This window comes from Pogona vitticeps, chromosome 4 (assembly GCF_051106095.1).
Source record: "Pogona vitticeps strain Pit_001003342236 chromosome 4, PviZW2.1, whole genome shotgun sequence".
NCBI classification, from domain to species: domain Eukaryota; kingdom Metazoa; phylum Chordata; class Lepidosauria; order Squamata; family Agamidae; genus Pogona; species Pogona vitticeps.
The window spans coordinates 90115533-90134648 of NC_135786.1; the positions used below are offsets into that span (position 1 = coordinate 90115533).

The window sequence follows — 19116 nt, forward strand, 5'->3', positions numbered from 1 at the left end:
TCAGGCAGCAAAATATCTCGGGGAGAGATGAACAGTTAGGCTGCAACCTCCGGCGAGTTCCGTAGAGGGGCTTCTTCAATCTGAGGAAACCTGCCTAGGGGTTGCGCTGAGAGTCCAAGGCTTCCATTATTGCGCCTTCGCTCTCCCTCACTCGGCCAGGCGGGGCGGAGCGCGGGAAACCCAGCTAGGGCGCCAGGAGGCGCCTCTCTCTCCCGCCCCCCCCATCCGCCCTCGGCGGGGCCAAGTGCCCAGGCCGGCCAGCCGCCCACAGCGGAAACCTCCGGGCCATGTCTGTGCCTCCGCAGCGGCCGGCAGCCTCGGGAAGCCACGTGCGCGTCCGCGTCGGAGCAGGGAGTGGCCCGGAGGTGGCGGCCGGCGGCAGGAGGAGGAGGAGGAGGAGAGGCGGGCTGGTGCTGCTGCTGCTGCTGCTGCTGGAGGAGGGCGAGAGCACCGCGGCCTCGCACTCTCCGGGCGGATTTTGGCGGGGCGCATCGACCATGGAAGAGGACGCCGCTGTCGCCGCCGAACCCGCCGCGCCTGGCCGCCCGTGATTCCCGCCGCCAGCGCCACCCACCTCAGCGCCGCGGTCGCCGCGCCCCGCTCTCCTTTCCCCGCGAGGTGAGCGCGCCCGCCGAGGCAGGATGGAGCAGCCCCGTCGCCGGCGCGTCGCCCGCCTGGCGCCCCTGGCCGCTGCCCGGCCCCGGCCACGCTGGGGGCGCCTACCTTGGGGGCTTGTCCATCGGAACCCTCTGTTTACCCTGGGATTGAGATATGTGTGTGTGTGTGGGGGGTGTCGGGCAGGCGTGAGAAAGAAGTGTGTCCAAGCAGTGGCTTGGTTGAGGGGCTGGAAGGAGTGGAGGCTGAGCCCCCAAAGTCAGGATGGAGCCTCTCTGCCAGGGAGGTCTTCACACTCTTCGCGCCTCCGCGTAGGGGAGCTGATCGCTGGACCCCCTTCTCGGGCACAGGAGCCGGGAGCGGGGTCAGGGTGCGGGAGGGGCCACCCTGGCTCCTTGGGGTGGCGTGATCTGAATGTTGCTGCCCCCTTCCCTCCCTCCTTCCTGCGTCCCCTTCGGTCCTCCCGGGCGCGGGAAGGCGATCGGCTCCGAGCAATTAATTAGCGGCGCCTTTTGTCTCCCGCGAGCGCGGCGCTGGGGCTGGCGGGGGGGGGGGGAAGACGACGACGACGGACAATTAGCGAGCCGTTGGTTTGCAGCGCGAAATGCCTCTGGCTCCGCTATGCTTTTGTTGCCTTGTCCCGGCTTGGCTTCCTGAGGAGCCGTCTGTGTCCTTCCCTCGAAAAAAGGCTTCTCCCCCCCCCCCGCGCCCTCCCCAAGAAAAAAACAGATCTCCGCGTCCACTTGATCGCGACTGTTCTCCAAGGAGAGGTTGAAAAGTTGCTGAGCTCGAAAAAAACGATCAGCCTTTTCCTAAAAGTTGGGAAGATCCCCGGGACGGGGCGCGCCTTTCCGCTTAGAGCTTCGGCCGTTTTTTGGAAGAGAAGCGGGAGGCGAGCGAGCCAACGGAGCACAGTTAGCGGTTTTAGGACTGGCCTCCACCCCCCCTCGTGAAAAAAGTCCGACAGACGGCCGGCAGCGGGGGGGGGGGGAGCTGGCTGGGGAAACACGGAAATGTCGAGCGGGGGAGTGAAGATCTTGCTGCTGAATGGATCACTTCAGTCTTGCGTTGTTATAAGTAAAGAGGTACCCCATTTTTAACTTTGAATGCACTTGAGGCTGAGGTAACGGGGACCATGCCAGGCTCCTTCTCCTCTGGTGAGGCCCAAAGTGCAATTTGTGTGGACAAGCAAGCACCAGCCCACTGCGGTCGGTGCCACCCAAACCATGTAATGGTGGAGAAACTGCTGTGTGGCGTTATCTACACTTTCCTTCCCGGTCCAAGAGCAAGTGGGTAAGGAAACCTGGACACAAAGCTTAGTGAGCCTTTAGTTCTCCAGCCATTGTTGTTTCCACGTATAGACCCGCTCTGTAGTCGTTGGCACACTCTCTGGGAGGTTTACAACAATAATTCTGTCGGCAACTCCACCACCACTACGGCCCACCAGCTGGGTACTCATTTAACCAATCTTGGAAGGCTGGGCCCTGGGCAGCTCAGCAAATAAATGGCTGGTGGCGATGGGAGTTGTAGTCCAGCAGCATCTGGAGGGTCACAGACATTCTGCTGTTTGTTCATCCACTACACCTTGACAGGGAGATGGTGGCACCCACCACTCTCTGCTAGCTACTAGTGGCTGGAGTCCTGGGAGAGGCTTGGGAAAAACCAAAATCAGGTCCCTGCTGAGGCATGAAGTTCACTGGGAGACATTGGGCGGTTCGCTATCACTTTGCCTGACCGACCTTTCAGGATTGTTGTTAGGGACATAATGCCATAGGGGCATGAAGTGTGCTGTCGGGAGCTTCTTGAGAGCCATATAGGAACAATATGCAGGAAATTAAAAATACTCATAAAGGCCGCCAAGTGAGTATGTATGTATTTATTTATTTATTTATTTATTTATTTATTTAATATCCTGCCTATCTGGTCGGGTCAGGACCACTCTAGGCGGCTAAACAATGGAGCTTTGGGGGGAAAGTGCTATGTCTGTGCTTCTTGGAGATGTGTGGCTGATACATAACGTAAGTTATCCAGGCACAGAAGGGCTAGTGAATGTTTTTGCATCCTTGTAAGTATTATAAAAAGATCTCTGAGTTGTTTCTGAGGGCACACTTTTGGCACCTCATTCCAGAAGATAGGGCTTGGAGCTTTGTTGAATACTGTGTGACATTTATGATATGGGTTCCTGCAGGATTTTCTCTTCTCCCTTTGTTATTATTTCTTAAATTTATACCGCCACTTTACTTGAGAGTTTCCAGATATTTGGAGCAGACCCTAGAACCATTTTTTTGAATGGTTATAGAGATTCTGAACATTGTTAGACCCCAAAAAGTAACATTTCCAAATTCTGATTTGGGGGAAATCTATTGTTCTATTTCCCATTTATATCAGAACCAGGCGAAGCAATCAAATGGCTTGGGAAAGACGCCGGGCCTGGATTAAGAAATTGAGCGAAGATGTGGGTAACACTGGCTCAAGTAACTCACTGGTTTGGGTATCTGACTATGGAGCCAGAGGTTGGGAGTTTGATTCCCCACTGGGCCTCCTGTGAGTAGAGGCAGCCTGTGTGGCCTTGAGCAAGCTGCACAGTCCCAGGACAACCCTAGAAGACTGGGAAACCACTTCTGAGGATTCTCTACCTGGAAGACCCTGGAAAGGGTTGCCATAATTCAGAATTGACTTGAAGGCACATCATCATTATTGTTATGATGTGGGTACTATTTTCTTTTTTGGATTTTTGCAGTTTGAGATGCTTTCATATTCAACCCTCTAGATGCTCAAGTGAAGTCACTGGCACAAGATGCCATTCACTAGGTTAGACCGACATGTTCACCACAGTTACTTCTAGACAGACTCAAGGATATTGCAGTTATTCACCTTACTTTCCCATTCTGGTGAGTCTGAGCCGGTAGACCTTTGAGGAGCAGCTGCTTCACTCTGCTGCCTGCCGCTTAGGATTCCTCTACCTATCTGCAATATGGAGGTAAGCAACATGGATTCTGCAGGCCACATGTGGCCCCCTTGGTATTCCCCCCCCCTCCAGCAGCCTTACACGGTGCATACTCTTACCTGGGAGTAAGATTTAAAATAAGCAGGTCTTATTTCTGATGAGACAGACATAGGGTTGCACTGTCAGAATAGACTTCATGTTCAGTCTTGAACTACTTGGTTTTCATAGCCTTGGTTGCATGTTGGGACTTTTGAAAGAACGTCTGGCAAGAGGGTTTTTTGCTTATGTGGTTGACCAGTATATGAGAAAGTGAAACCATAATGAATAGTGAAACATGGCTGAGTGGAGCAAAGGAGAAGCACACCCAACTGATTTGTGTTCTCTTAAAAATGGTTAGTCTCTTGAAGATTCAAAAATAAAAGTTTGTTGTCAGGTAGTCTAATGGATTGTCTTTATTTCTCATTCTTGGTGATGTGAGACAGTGGACTGTGCCAATTTCTCTACATTGCCTGTAATTGAAAAAAGAAACTAAGCATTCTTTGAAATCTGAACAACTCTTACATGTTGGCCTTGTTTGAGGGTAAGCTTAGTCACTGTAGTAAAAAGCATTTGCTTGTGAATGAGAAGGATTCTTTTTTCTTTTCTTTTTTTTGTAGTACTGTACGTTTATATTTGGACCCTTAATTTGTTATGTCTTTTAGAATTCATTGAAAATGTATAGAAAAACCTAACAGCACAGGCTCTTAGGAATGGGTGACTTCAGAAATAGGTAACGTGGTAACCTTCTGATATTTTGAAGTACAATTCCCATCATCCCTGAACATTCCTCATGCTGTGTGGGATTGATAGTTGTTGTTATTAAAAATATAGGAGGGCATCAAGTTGCTTGTTCTTGGACTGCACATCAGATGTGACTTGTTCTGCTGGTCACTATAGGTTTTATAGGCTTAATTACATGCTTCCTTGTGGAAATTTTTATTTGTTAGCTGTGTACAGCTAGCCACACCCATAGGAACATGATGATGCCATGGTGTCATGCAGCGAGGAAAGAATGTATTTTAGAAAGTTGAGAGTTTCAGAACAATTAATCCTCGGCATTTCCAGTTATCTACAGCACTGCACATGTAAATACAGATAAAAATTCTCATAATTAATTATACAGTACTTTATCTTATATTTAATTCCCAGAGCTTGGAAAAGTTGCTTTCTGAACTACAACTTCTAGAATATGTACCCAGCACAGCCTGCTAATTTATCTGCATTATCTATTTTCTATCACAGTACACAAAATAGGTTTGTTTCTTTATTAATTAATCAGATTGCTTTATTTTGTACCAGCACATCTGGTATTGGAACTATAGGCATATCTAATGCTGAGAGCTGTTTTCAAGTTTACATGGAATTGGAAAAATGACTTTTTTTAAAAAAGCACCTGTAGTTCATGAATCATTTCCTCTCTTTTTGCTGTTTTGTTCTCTGTTGAAGCATGCTTCTATTTCTGTACAGTACTTCCTTCGTGTCTGCTGGTTTACAGCCAGCACCTCACTGGTTTTTGTGTGGTTTTAAATGTGATCACTTTTCTTCCTTAATCCAGGTAGGCTGTATGTAGATCGCTGTCTTATACTGAATCAAACCATTGTCTCATTTAGCTCACTATTACCTGCGCCAATTGACATCAGATGCCCAAATCTGAGGTAGGAGCCTTTCCCAGCCCTAACTGAAGAAGGAAGGGTTAGAGCCAGGGGTCTTTTACATCTGAAACATGAGCTTTACCACTGAGCTACAGACACCAGTCATGTGCTATACATACCACTGTGTAATAGTTCTTCTATACAAGTACAGTATCTATAAAGTACCGCTGATCTGTTACTGTTAATAGTCAAAAACAGAGATTATTCCATAAGTACAAAAGAAAATCTACAGGGGAGCAATACATTAATTTCATTAGGATAATTGTCATTCCTCAGCTTTTGAATCCTCTAGGATTATTCGTAACTTGTGAAGAAAGGTTGAGTAGGATAAAAAGAGGCATGAAAGTTCAAAAATATGGCTGTGTGTTTTCAGAGTCATCTTAGTTCAGAAAGAAATATTCTTTTTTGCTTATCAGGCAACAAGCAAAAATAGAGAAGACAAAAATGTTGTGACACTTTAAAGATGAACTGCTGTGTTTTAATGTAAGTTTTTGTGAACAAGTCTACTTCCTGAATCATAAGATTCATACATTCGTACAAACGTACAGAATGAATATCCTATTTATTCTGCAAATTATTTATTTTTATTCTTGGGCAATGAAGAAATTGGCATAAAGATCTGATTCAAGTGTTAAGATTTGCCAAATGCAGAGTGACAGTTTCACATGCTTAGTCTGGGTTAAGCTCTTTCACATTTCTGAAGACTAGAAGAGAGTTGTATGATGGCCTGGTTCCATTGTTAATTAATTGGGTCCTTTTTAAGAAGAAAGGCTGGTAAACATATTTTACCTTGTCTTTCTTTTTACAAAGGTCCCAAAGCTGCTTACATCATTAAAAGGCAATATTAAAGCTAAAAGCAGTAAGTATACAAATACTAAAAAGAATTAAGCAATACTACGCTAAAAAACAGTAAACAAAAGCAACATCAAAACCACATTCCAAAGCAATAAGGCACAACAATCCATTAAAAAAACCCACTCAAGCAACCAGTCACTGAGGGAAAACTTTCCTGAGGAGAAAGGTCTTTGCCTGTATGCAGAAGGGCAGCAAAGATGGGATTGGGCTGTTGTCCTCCTGTGGGAGGGAGTTCCAAAGTCTGGGAGCAACAACAGAGAAGGCCCTCTTGTAGGTCCCCAGCAAACACATTAGCGAAAGTGGTGGGACTGAGAGAAAGCTCTCTCCTGATGTTCTGAACACCCAAGTAGGCTCTTAAAGGGAGATACAGTCTTTGAGATGGCTTGGACACAAGCTGTTTCAGGCTTTATAGGTTATAATCAACACTTTGAATTGTGCCTGGAAAATGATTTTTTTAAAATGTGTTTTTGATGGGCTTAGTCCTTAAAGCATGATTGTTTGAGCATGGCATGTTATGTTTTGAGTTTGAAAACGTAGTTTTTTTTCAGACAACAATGTTCAGAATCCTTCTGCCTGCTTAGCTACCCAGTCCTTTAGATTGACTGCCATTTCTTTGCAACTGGTAAAACCATCTTGTGAAAGATCTCTTTCCTAGAGTTATAATTCTTAACATTTGTATAGCACTTTATAGTACTTTCAAGGATCCAAAGCACTTTGTATGCTTTGTGACCAGAAGTCCAAGGAATGGTTTACCACTGCTCTCTCCACTGAAATTCCATGGCCAAGTGGGAATTTTAACCCATGTGTCCTGGGTCCTCTATCCACTGCATCACACTCTCTAGTCAGTATTAAAGTGCATTGCTTTTTTTACAGTATTACAGTCCCTCATTCCATAGAGAAGTAGACTAAGGTAGAGTGACTTTTCTAAGGAAATCTAGTGAATTTGTGGCAGAGGCAAGATTCAGAACCAGCATTTTCTGATTCGTAGCTCAAATGATATGCCTGTTCCATGCCAGGCAGTAATGTGCTATGGCTGAGTTTAGATGCATTGTTTACATTTCTCCATGTCATGGTTTAAGATATTGGGAATGCATCTTTAATTCCAATATCTCCTGGTTTCTCTTCTGTGTCTTGAATCCCTTCATGCATTCTTTGTTCAACCAATCATAGTTTGCCATTACTTAGAACTACCATCAAAGGCTGTTTGGAAGGTTCAGTTAGTGCAAAATCGGACCGCCAGGATATTGACTAGTTCAACCCAGCTTGTCAATTTTAAGTCAGCTTAATTGGCTGCTTGTTTATTTCTGGGCTGAACTCAACATATGGGTCCTACTTTATAATCTGAAGCAGCTTTTATTTCAAATAGCAGAGAAAATATCTGCTCTTCCACCATCCTTCCAATTTGTAGGGTCATCTGCTGAGGGCTTTATCAATGTGTTTTCCATCAGAGGCATAAATTATTTGTGGTGGTTGGAGAGAGCTCCGCTGGCAACGGTGCTTGGTCCGGAGATGTCTTGCCCAAAGAGTTTTGTCTGGTACTGAAATGGTTGTTTATTTATTCGTTTGCTTGAGGAGGAAGTCAGCGTCATCCTGTGACCTGTTCCCAGCCCTTGCCACCATTGTTTAGACCAGTGGTCCCCAACCGATGTTCGTGGACTTCAACTCCCAGAAATCCTGGCCAGCAGAGGTGGTGGTGAAGGCTTCTGGGAGCTGTAGTCTAAGAACATCTGGAGGCCCAATGTTGGGGACCACTGGTTTAGACCACTTGTTCCTTGCCTTGGGGCCTTGGATGTGAATCGAGTTCAGCCAGTATTGCCATTGATAGAGGATACTGGGACTTGCAGTCCAACAACATTCGGAGATTTGACAGGTTGGGAAAGATTTAGGGCAGTGACTTCCAACCTTGCATCCCCAGATGTTCTTGGACTACAATTCCCAGAAATTCTGGCCAGCAGAGCTAGTGGTGGAGTCTTCTGGGAATTCTAGTCCAAGAATATCTGGGGGACCCAAGGCTGAGAACCTCTGGTTTAGAGGATATCACCTCCAAACTAACCAGTTGCATCTGGTCACAGGTATGCAGGCAGTTAGAGGTACTTTCGTCACTTGGTCAGCAATGCATGGAGGTGCTTTGCATCATGGTGATCAGGCCTGTATAATTAGTAGCTTAGCATATTCCACTTGAATATTAGGCATGGACATTTTGCTGAACAGACAAGAAGTAAAATGTGCTCTTTCCAAATAGATACAAATGGTGTAATTCATTGCAAAGTGATATACTAAAGGGTTTCTTTCTGGTGCCTGTCTTTAGCTCTTTTGTCGAGGTATCTGGCAATGCAGTGTTGCTGCTTTTATTAGATGTTTGGCAGTTCCCCAGTCTTGCCCATAGGTAGATATCTTAACATCCAGAGTATGGGAAAGATTACATTTTTAGATGATTTGAAGAGCTGTGTTTCAAAGATGTAAAGTTTATCAGCTCTGTTAAGCTCTCATTGCAGGCAGTCATTACAGTTATGCTGTTTCACAGCTCAGGCAAGATTGCAACTAAAATATTCAAATATTGCTGTTGCCATTTTTGCAGGAAGCAGAAATATTCCTCCAGGAGTGTGCGTTCATTATTGGATGGAGGGTGGAAAAGGCTGTTTCTTTCTCTGTGTGTGTTTGTGTGTGTGTGTGTGCGAGAGAGAAACTTCTTCCAGATTTTCATTGTCTGATCTGTGACAAATTATTGGAAGTGAATTCGTTTAAAACTGCCAGAGGGTTGAGACTGCAGTCTATGTAAATTTACTTGGGATTAAATCCCATTGAATACTGTATGGTTTTTATCTGAGTAAACATTCATAGATTGCCCTATGAGGCAACAGTCCCATTCACCCTGGGAGTTAACCTCACTGAACCACAGCATGCACAGATTTGCACAGCTCCTAACAGTACTCAACTGGAAATAAGTCTCACTGAAATCAACCAGCTGTGCTTCTGAATAAACAGGTTTAAGCTTTGGCCATTAGACTCTCGCTTATGTTGAGGACACACATGCTTGATTCATCTTTCATTTGCCATTTCGATTGGTTACCCGAGGGATTTTTAATCAGCAAAGAGAATAATTCTTTAGGTAATCTGTTGGATAGGGAGGCCAGTTTAGTTAAATTGTGTTCTCCACCCGCCCCACTCCCCACCTCAGAAATGTTTTCATCCTCTGCTTAGAGCAATCTTCATAGTGTATCTGATTTTGTTGCTATTTGGCTCCAAAGTAATGCACGGAGTGAATGCGTGCTTGAATTGTCAAATGAGGTCAGAAAAGGCATTTAACAGTGCAATCCTATACTTGGAAGTAAGCCTCATTGATTTTAGTAGGAGTTCCTAGCAGGAAAAGTTGCCCAGGACTGTAGCTTTAACTGCCCACAAGGTGTGTGGTTTGTTATGATGAAAGTGGGTGGAAGCGTCTCAGTCCCTAATAGAACAATCCTGCCTCTGTTTGCTCAGAAATAAATCAGTGGGTGATATGGTGAAATAGCTAATATTTCAAGTTCCATTAAGTTGGGAATGGTCACCAACCTTCACCGTTGCTATATGTTGGCTATGGCTGATGGGCATTGTCCCAACGTTTGAAGGGTAACAAGTTGTCCACTGTCCTTCAACTTCTGTTTTACCCCTTTTTTAATTACCATCTTTTCCATCTCTCCTCTCCTTTTCTACCATTCCCCCCCCCCCCCCGCTTTGGTTTCCTCTTTCTTTTAATGCTTAAAACAACAATACTCCTGTCTGCCTTCTCACCAGGGCTGTGCTTGTGTTCTGCTCTTTTCAAACTCCTAGCCTTAACACTTGCTGTTTGTATATATATTGATTGAGGGAAGGGAGAAGAAAGGAATCAGCAGCAGGTATGAATATTTTACATTTTGAATCATTTCTCTGTCATCCCCACCCTACTGATGTATCATTTTGATGGTTCAATGGGGTGGGGATGAAAGGGCATCTGAGCAAATGCATGTCCACCTTTTGTGTGTGTGTGTGTGTGTGTGTGTGTGTGTGTGTGTGTGTGGTCGGTCTCTGGTTCTGTTATATGTGTGTCATCTCCTGTGCATTCTCCCCATCAACCACAGTACATATCAATGGGTTCTTAAAAGCAAATGTTGAATTAAAAAAAAAATTAAAGCAAGACTGTGGCAGTTGATTGGAGCATCACTGCTGTTTTAAATCATCTTTAGCTTGAGGAGATGACATGTGCTACACATGTATTAATAGCAAGACAACAAGTTAATAGGCCAAAGGCTATTTAACACCAAGTTTTGAACACTTAGGTCCAGTTACCTCTTTTTGGTGGTATGTGGTAGGCTACAGTTCTCAAAGAAGTCAACTGCTAATTCCATAAAGGGATGTGAGTCTATTGGTTTAAAAAAAAAAACTAGTGTGGCATAATGGTGTTGGTGGACAGACCTTCAGATCCAGCATCAAAATCCAGAAGAGCAAGGAAAAAGAAAGAACGTGATAGCTGTGTCTGGGCTTAACACAGGAAGGGAAGGTTTCCCTTGCTCCCTCCATTCAGTTTCCCTATTAAAGAAAATGGGAAGCTTTTAGCACTCCAGATGTCATTGGATTTCAGTTCTGACTAGTCCTGTCCATTGTATGGTCCAGCATGGTGGGACTTGTAATTCAGAATAGTTGAATGGCTACAGATTCCTTAGAAAGTATAGCACTACACTAATATCCTTCTAAGTGTAGCACTGCAGAGTAACAGATCAATGAATCTGGGCCACCTATGTAATCATCAGTACTATGCCCTAGGAAGAACAGCCGAAGTGGGCTGTCCTTTTGGATAACTGAATCAGAGATGTGATGCCAAATAACGCTTTTCTATATTCTGGAGATTTAGGCTGCAGTGCTTTGCATGCTTGCCTGAGGTATATTTCCAAGCAGAAAGGGTTGCACTGTTATTCTACCATTTGTCTAATAACTCTGAAGTCCTGTCTTAATATCCTTCTAATAATACAAGTGCCAGATATGAATTTGGAGCAGAACATATAATTCCATTCATCCAGGTGTACTAAGGCTGATGTCTGCTAAGAAACACTGCAGGTCATTAAAAGCCTCCTTGTTTGGCAGGCAGGCATAAGGTAGAATAAGTCCTTTATACTCAGAAGCCACAAATCATGGAAGCAGCCACTCCTTCCTCTCTCTCTCTCTCTCTCTCTCTCTCTGGTTCCACGGTGGTGTGATTTTAAACCAACAGTTGTGAGGGGGGAAGGGCCTAGGACTCAGAATGAACCCCTTTATAGATACAGAGTTTTCTATATGCTCAGTGTTGAATTGCAGCAGAACTTGGGAAAGTCTGTATAAAGCAGTCACCTGTGCAGTTCGTTTGGTTTCTTACTTACAGAAAGTGAAGAATTACCCTAGAGTCAGGTGCCAATTAATGTAAGCTGGCATGGTGTAGTAGTTAGATTGTTGGGCAGGGACTGTAGAAATTTGGGTTTTTCTTTCTTGTTCATCACAGAACTTACTATGTGACCAAGGATTATTTACTGGCTCTCAGCTATTTTACAGGGTTGTTGTTGGGGATAAAAGGGGGATACTTTATGTCAGCCTGAAGTCTTAAAGAGAAGAGTTGGATAGACTCAGATAAACAACAGTGTGGCATTGTTGCCGTTACTGTTTTGATCTGGTTTGGGGTATGCAATGCAGTTTGTGGTTTTGTTTGCTTCTTCGTTTTGCAAGTTTGGACATTTTCAAAGATACTATGGTGTTTCTTTTTTCCTTCCAGAAAGAAATCTGATTCATAAAGAAACTGGAAGTGGAAACTGAACTCAAGCTACAGATGAACCCAAAATATGAGAGGTTCAGCTGTGATGTCTCTTGCACTAGAATATGATGCAACATGTACACCAAAATGCCTGAAAGTAATGCCTGTCTCTATGCATTTCATTCTTGCTATCTTCACTCTGGGCACCCATTCCATAACCCTTCTTTATCTGAGTGAGTGGCTGCAGAGAATGAAGTACTTGAAGCCACACTCAGGCACACAATTGCTGCTGTATTGTACAGAACAGAACTGGTACTGCTCTAGAGAGATAATTCCATGCTAACAGTATCTGCTCAAAATCTTTTGTTTTGTTTTGTTTTGGGCTGCAGTAGAAGTATAACAGCTGTATTTGTGAGCCAACAGCACATCTAGAATGCTGTGCTTGTAGGTGTTTTATGGGAGAGCCTTCTACCAATCTTCTGTTGCTGCAATTATGATAGCAACCATTTGAATATATACTGCCCATAATATATTAGTGGACTATCAATGTAGGTTGTGTGAGAGGGACAATGTCATATGTTCCATGCTTTGTAGAAGGTTTTTGTTCTTTTGTTTGTTTCTTGTTTTCTATTTTCCCTCAAATCCTAAATGATGAGGCAGCAGTTGAAAAAAAGAAATTGGTACACATACTGTGGGAAGCAAAGCCTTGATTGGGTAGCAGTGCAGCTGAACTCTGTAGTTATCTCATTTGAAATATGAAATTGTTTGACTTCATGTCTGACTTTATTACAGAACCAGGCATAATCTCTGTGAGTAATTCTTCACTTGAAATACAAAGCAAGAAGCAGCAGAAATGTGCCTTTAGTTTGAAAATGATCTGGCAATATGGCACAGTATAAATAACTGCATACTGTTGCTTAGTACGGTAAGTTTCACTAGGGTAGGCTCACTGAATCTGTGGGGATTTGGGGAATCAGCTTCTCCAAAAGCTCCATGGAATAGTTATGGCTTACTTTGGCCTAGTAAATTAGAACTGAAGGAGATCCATTTGAATAAATGGAAATCACAGAGGGGTTGACTCACCAAATCCCCACTGATACAATGAGCTTACTCTAGTGTGACCTACTACACTTAACAACAAGATTCAGCCTATAGGTCTTTATGAATTGATTTTGAGCAGAAGCAAAGTGAACCCACGCATCACCACTTTCAAGCTGTTTTGTCTTTCAAAGTTAAGCTCACTTGGCTGAGACCCTGCCATTTGCAGGATTTACTCCTCCTTGCACTTTGTTGGCAGAAAAAGGAAAATAAATTAAGTGAAATTCACAACAATGATTGGTTGGTTCATTCATTCATTTCAAGGCAGAATCCCAACTATTTTGATTCTGTTTCCCTTCCCTTTATGGATATGCATCTGACTTAGGTGATCCTAATATGTTTTCAAGGTATGTGTGGAGGTAGTTAAGGAGTGGTTTTTACTACTGTCATCCTCCAGTGAGTTACCATGTCTGAGTGTACCTGGCTGTGGAGACAGAGGTCAGGAATCCAGTTTGCCACAGTGCCTCTTCAGAAAAGAATCCTGGTCATTTAATACCTCCAGGAATCTGTGGCCTTGGGAAAGTTTCACAGTCCCAAAGGAAGTGAATGGCAAAATCATTTCTGAGTAGAAAGCCCTGGAGAGGGTCACCAACTTGGTGGCATGCAATAATTATTATTCCTCCCCCTTACACAATCACAAAGACATGAACAGTTAGATATATTCCTGGCATTTCCCATCCCTAAGAACAGGAAAGGGAGGGGATGTTTGGAGTTCATGAAAGAGAGCCAGTTAGGCATCTTTCCAGGACCTTAGAGGGACACAGTTTTTTAATATTCCAGGATAGTGATAATTAGCTTTTTCTCTCTCCACTCACCATACAGACATTCTTTGATGGAGTCCATTCCACTCTCCAGCCACTTGATGGTTTGGGGTAGAAGTCAACCACCTCTCTTATCCCTCCTCATGGGAAAGAAGGCAGAGGGGGCAATAAGTTCTTGCCTTCTCAAACCTTGGGAGAAGTCATGCAGAGGGATACCGCAACCATGGGACAACAGAACTGCATCTCCGCTATTCACTTCCCCTTTCCTATGTCAGAGGCAGATCACTATGAAGGCTCTTCACCCCTTTTGCCAGTAAGGGCCAGCCCCAAGCATTAGCGGAAAATATTGATTTAATCAGCTTAATTTAAATTCCACCCACGTATGTTTATTTCATTTATATGCCATTCTTTTCTCCAAAGAGACCAAGAATAGTGTGCAACACAAAAGCGATACATATAACAATAAGATACTCCATATCAGTGATTAAAATCTGCAACATTAAAATCTATCTGCAGTATGACTATTAACATATAAAAATGTGTGCCACCTCCGAAGGCCCACTGAAACAGCTCCATCTTACATTGCCTCCTGAATCCCTGCAGGAGTGCCATAATTCATGGGGACTCAGAAAAAGAAATCCACAGCATGGGGGGAACAACACAGAAGGATTTTTTTTCCACAGATAAGCTGGACTGCTTCGGTGGTTGGCCCCAATAGAAAGGCAGTCCTAGATGAGCTTGGTTAGCATGAGAAGGACAGCCCTGGATAACCTTAGGTGGTGCAGGAGGTTATATAAGTAGAGGTGACAAAAGATAAAAGCCACTACAACAAAATGCGTGATCCACTGCATCAAAGGATGCTGAAAGATCTAACAGTATCAGCAGGGATCAGTCCTGTTTTTTTTTTCCAGATAGCAAAGGAGATCATTCATCCATCTGGGCCACCAGAGCTGTCTCAGGACCATACAATTTATAATTATCTTTTGAAAAACATTCATGTACAGAAGTGGTGGGGAATATGCAGCCCTGCAGATACGGTGGGACTAAAGTTTCTATCAGCCCAGAATATCTGTTTGTGAAAATTAATGTAGCAACTGGGAAAGGCACATGTTCTGTACACTTGCCGTGCAGAATTCGACTTAATTTCTTCGTAATTATAATTTTCCCACCATGAAGCAGAACCTGTGTCTCATTTTCCACTCTTACCATCCAGGAGCATCCGTAGGGTCTTAATGCTAGATTACTCTACCCAGAACATCCTGTGATATGTAAGAGAACACCATCCCTATCCTATAAGGTCAGTGTTGTGGTGGAGCAAGGGATCACTGAGGCTTTCTGAGTAGGAAGGACTATGACATCACTCCCCATTCCCATCTGGCTCCTCTGTTCCCACTGAGCTTAACTGCAGTGCCCAATCTTTGAATGTAGTTTGATCTTGAATGGGTAATTGGAAACCATTAACTCTGCAAACAATTTCCTCCTTAATTGTTAATATGCTCCAAGCCAGCAGCTTGCATATATGCGATGGGTTAGCTATGAGTCACAATGAGCAGCTGTACATTCTATGCCACTGGTCAGGATCTTGTCTTTTCTTAACTTTTCTCTTCCTGCATTTCTTCCTCTCCAGCTATTCTCTCCGTTCATTGGATTCCTGCATCTTGGTAGAATTACGTGCTTCATCTGTGTATGGGACTAGCAAACAATCAGAGCACAGAAAAGCTTGCACAAGTTTACTTTTTTGCAGCAGTAATCATGCTGACTGGAAGATCCTTGCAGTTCAAGTGAAATAACTTTTCTAAGTTCTGAAAATGACCATATGATTAAACTACTCATACAGCCAATATGGCAAGAACATGTGACATCACTGGGACACCATAGGGTGCTATGTCGGCAACATGAGATGATGTTATGAGATTTTGCAAATATTTTGATGTTAAAATAGAATTAGGAATATTGTTTTTGGCAGTCTACAGAAGGAAAAAATATACCAAACAAGTTGATATTTTTTTATTTTTTTAAAAGGGTCATTTTGGACATTAAGCTGGTCTTTAAACACATTTTTGAAAGATTGCCAGTTCTTTCCAACTAGTTCTGTGATTTCAGAGTTTAGATTCCATGTCCCTTAATGTTGATGTTTTTAGCTCAGAAATGTTTTAGTTACAATCAACAGAAGGATGGATTCCTCACCAAGGCTAGATTGGCAAGAAGTGCAGGAGTTTTTAAGAAGAGATGCATATATCAGCATTTCCCATTCTACTCTGAATGCAAAGTACTTACAAAATTTAACAAATGTTGTTTCATTCTGGCTTGTATCCATCTCCCGACACAGCGACTTCTCCAGTGGTGTAATAGAAAGTGGAGGTCACTAATTCATAGGGTCATCATAAGTTGGAAGCAACCTGATGGCATACAACAGCAGCAGCAACAACATAAAATATTATTCAGTGGGACTACAGAAAGGCCCAGAAATATCACACAGACAAAAATTCATCTTAACATTTTTGCTAAATTTTGCTGTTCTAAAAAGTGAAATGTGGCAGGTGTAAGCTGGCAAAATCACACCCTATGGCCACAGTTTTGTTGTGAAGTAGATGCTTTAATTACAAAATGTCCTTGTTGGAACCCCTTTTCAAGTCGGGCTATTAAAACTCCCAGTCTCAAACCATGGGCACCTAGTTTCCAGTCAGTTAGATAGATGAATAATCGTAATTATGTGCTATCAAGTCAGTTCTGATGTATTTCAACCCTTTCCATGGTTTCCTAAGTGTGGAATACTGAGGAGTGGTTTACTATTCCTTTCTTTTGGGTGGTGATCTGAGACTTTGCCACACAGGCTGTTTTTCTCCCAGGAGGTACATTGAAGAATCAGAGTTAATTCAGTTCTGCAAGTAGAAGATGAGCCTTTTGGTCTGACTGTTCATCTTTAGATCCCCGTATTTCCAAGCAAGGAGTTAGTGCTGGGAGTACAGCAGTTCCTGCTTGTGCGTTGTTTCTTGTAAAAAGCAATGTGTACACCAAAGAATATTAACACAAGGTCCCAAGCAGAATGTTGATTCCGTGTCTGTTTTCCCCACCCCACAAGATGTGACCCTCGCGGAAGCTATTCCTGTGTGGTGGCACTTGAGCAAGGATATTTGCCTCTCTGTAATGCTTCAGGCTCAAACTTGATGTGATGTTTGTGTATCTCCTTCACCCCACCTACAGACTTCTGAAAAACCAACCACAGCCCCAAGGGGTTGAGACTGCACCTGGGGTGAGGTGGGACTGAGCAACTCAAGGGAGATTTTTGAATTTTACAGCTATTTTTCTACTCACAATGCACCCTTTCCTCTTTGACCTAGGAACCACACTCCATAACCCACAAGGCAGTGCTCTGAATATAGGCATGTGGTAGGATAAACTGCAAATAATGTTGAGTCATAAATTTTTTTGCCAGAGTTTGTTTGTTTGGCTTACTTTGACTAAACAATGAGTATGCAACAGATGAAGAAAACTGGGCTCATTTGTTGATGATTCACGTATCTTTCACGTATAAACAGTCATTTTGGACATCTGGACTTTGTGAGAATATAAGATGGTTTTCTAACTTTAAGAATATTTACACTGGATAATCTGTTGTTGTTTTTTAAACAGGCTCCTAGAATTGTGTTGTCACTAGATAGTCTGGTAAAGAACACAAACTGGGAGTATTGGGTAACTAGGCTCTAATAATAGAGATTCCAGTTTAGTAACAGTGTCAGGGCATGTTTTAGTGTAATTTTTATTTATTTATTTATTTATTTATTTATTTATTTATTTATTTATTTATTTATTTATTTATTTATTTATTTATTTATTTATTTATTTATTTATTTAATTTATTTATTTATTTAATTTATACCCCACCCCTGTAGACCATGTCTACTCGGGGCGGCTTACAAAATAAAATAAATCCAACTTGGTGCTCAAAAACTTTTCAAGGAGAAAAAAGGGTGTGGGGTGTGTAGGAAATCAGTGTTCACCTAACATATTAGGGAACAAACTATTTTTCTCTCTCTCAAAGAATCCTTTCACGTTGTCATAACAAAATTAGGATCTGCTTCTCTGCAGAGGTTCTAGGAGTGGTGAATAAGCCAAAATTATTGAATCAGTAGAGGTAAGAGCTGTTGCAGACCAGTTTTATTCCCAGTTCCCAGTTATGGGAATTTTCTGTAAGGGTTCAGAAGCTGTGTACTCTCCAGTTCCATTCAGTGCCATATATGAAGATCTAAAGTACTGAGCAGAGGGACTGGATTTAGTAATGAATGGTTTCTGCGGTATCTTAAGGCAACATGGGGGTATACAGGCTGAGACTGTAATCCTAAATGGATTTGATAGCTTCCAATTAAATTAAATTAGATACTAATTTCTAGCAAGTTAGGATTGTATCACATATTCACATAATATCCTATTTCCCTGTAAGGTATCCCAGCATTTGCTAAGTAAAAGTGCCTCATGTTAAAAATTAGCCTACAACATGAGTTGAAAATTGCTTTAGTCTCAAAAGTGTCCAGTGTTGGGTACGAGGAGTGATCCAGAGAATAGGATATTGTTGGAGTGCAGTTCCCACCACTGTTGGCCATTATCTTTGCTGCCTAAAGCTGCTAGAAGGTGAAGTCCAAGCAATATCTAGAAAGCCCCAAATTCCTCAATCCTGATTTGTGCAGAGGTAAACTACTAGGCCCTAAATAGAAGCCATTTAAAATGCCTTTGGCACATTTCAGCTCTTGGCTATCATAACCCATCAGGTCTTCTGTCAGCCAAGTCTATAAATTAAGAATGTATGTTCTCTAATTCTTTAATTAAGATGGATACTGCTTGTGATTTATATGGGAACCAGTTTTGAATGCGGTTCTTGATGATTTTTCCACATAACTCTTATCAATTATAAATCAGTGCATACACAGTGTACTTAAGACATAGAACTGCTTTTGCACTGCTGTGTTGAATAGATTGTCATGGATGTACCTGTTTAGTTTCAAATATCTTTGTGTAGTACTTGTAATTGGCTGCACAGGGCTGCCTATAGGAAATCAGAATATGTGGTTATCTTGTGCCACTTTTGCATCCCTTGGGAAATAGGTTGAGATAAAGAAACTAAATTTGAACTCCTGTTCTGTGAGCAGTTTCTGGGATAACTCAGGCTTAAACTGTGCTTTACAGTTGATATGCCATTAGAAGAGGGAATTTTCCCAAGTGTTGAAAGACATTGCCCAAATTGAAGGTTCTGCTGGAATTGCAAATTTGGAACTGTAATAATATGATTCCAATTTCTTGTTTTATGCAATAGATAGTTTATTGTTTAACCATCAACCTTCTTTTTTCAGTATTGGGGATGTGCCATCTAGGAGTGAGGAATAACCCTCCATTACAAGAAGAAACCTTGGCTTCAACACT

At 42.7% G+C, this 19116-nt stretch overlaps 1 protein-coding gene across 2 annotated transcripts in view; it reads left to right on the plus strand.

Moving 5' to 3' along the window:
• The first annotated feature begins 278 nt into the window (after nucleotides 1-278).
• LRRC8C (leucine rich repeat containing 8 VRAC subunit C) overlaps nucleotides 279-19116 on the plus strand; it is a 55365-nt gene continuing 36527 nt past the window's right edge. For both annotated transcript variants that reach the window (XR_012086495.2, XM_072997917.2), the window contains exon 1: nucleotides 279-618. The gene's annotated coding sequence lies outside the window, so the exon portion shown is untranslated. The remainder of the gene's footprint in view (nucleotides 619-19116) is intronic.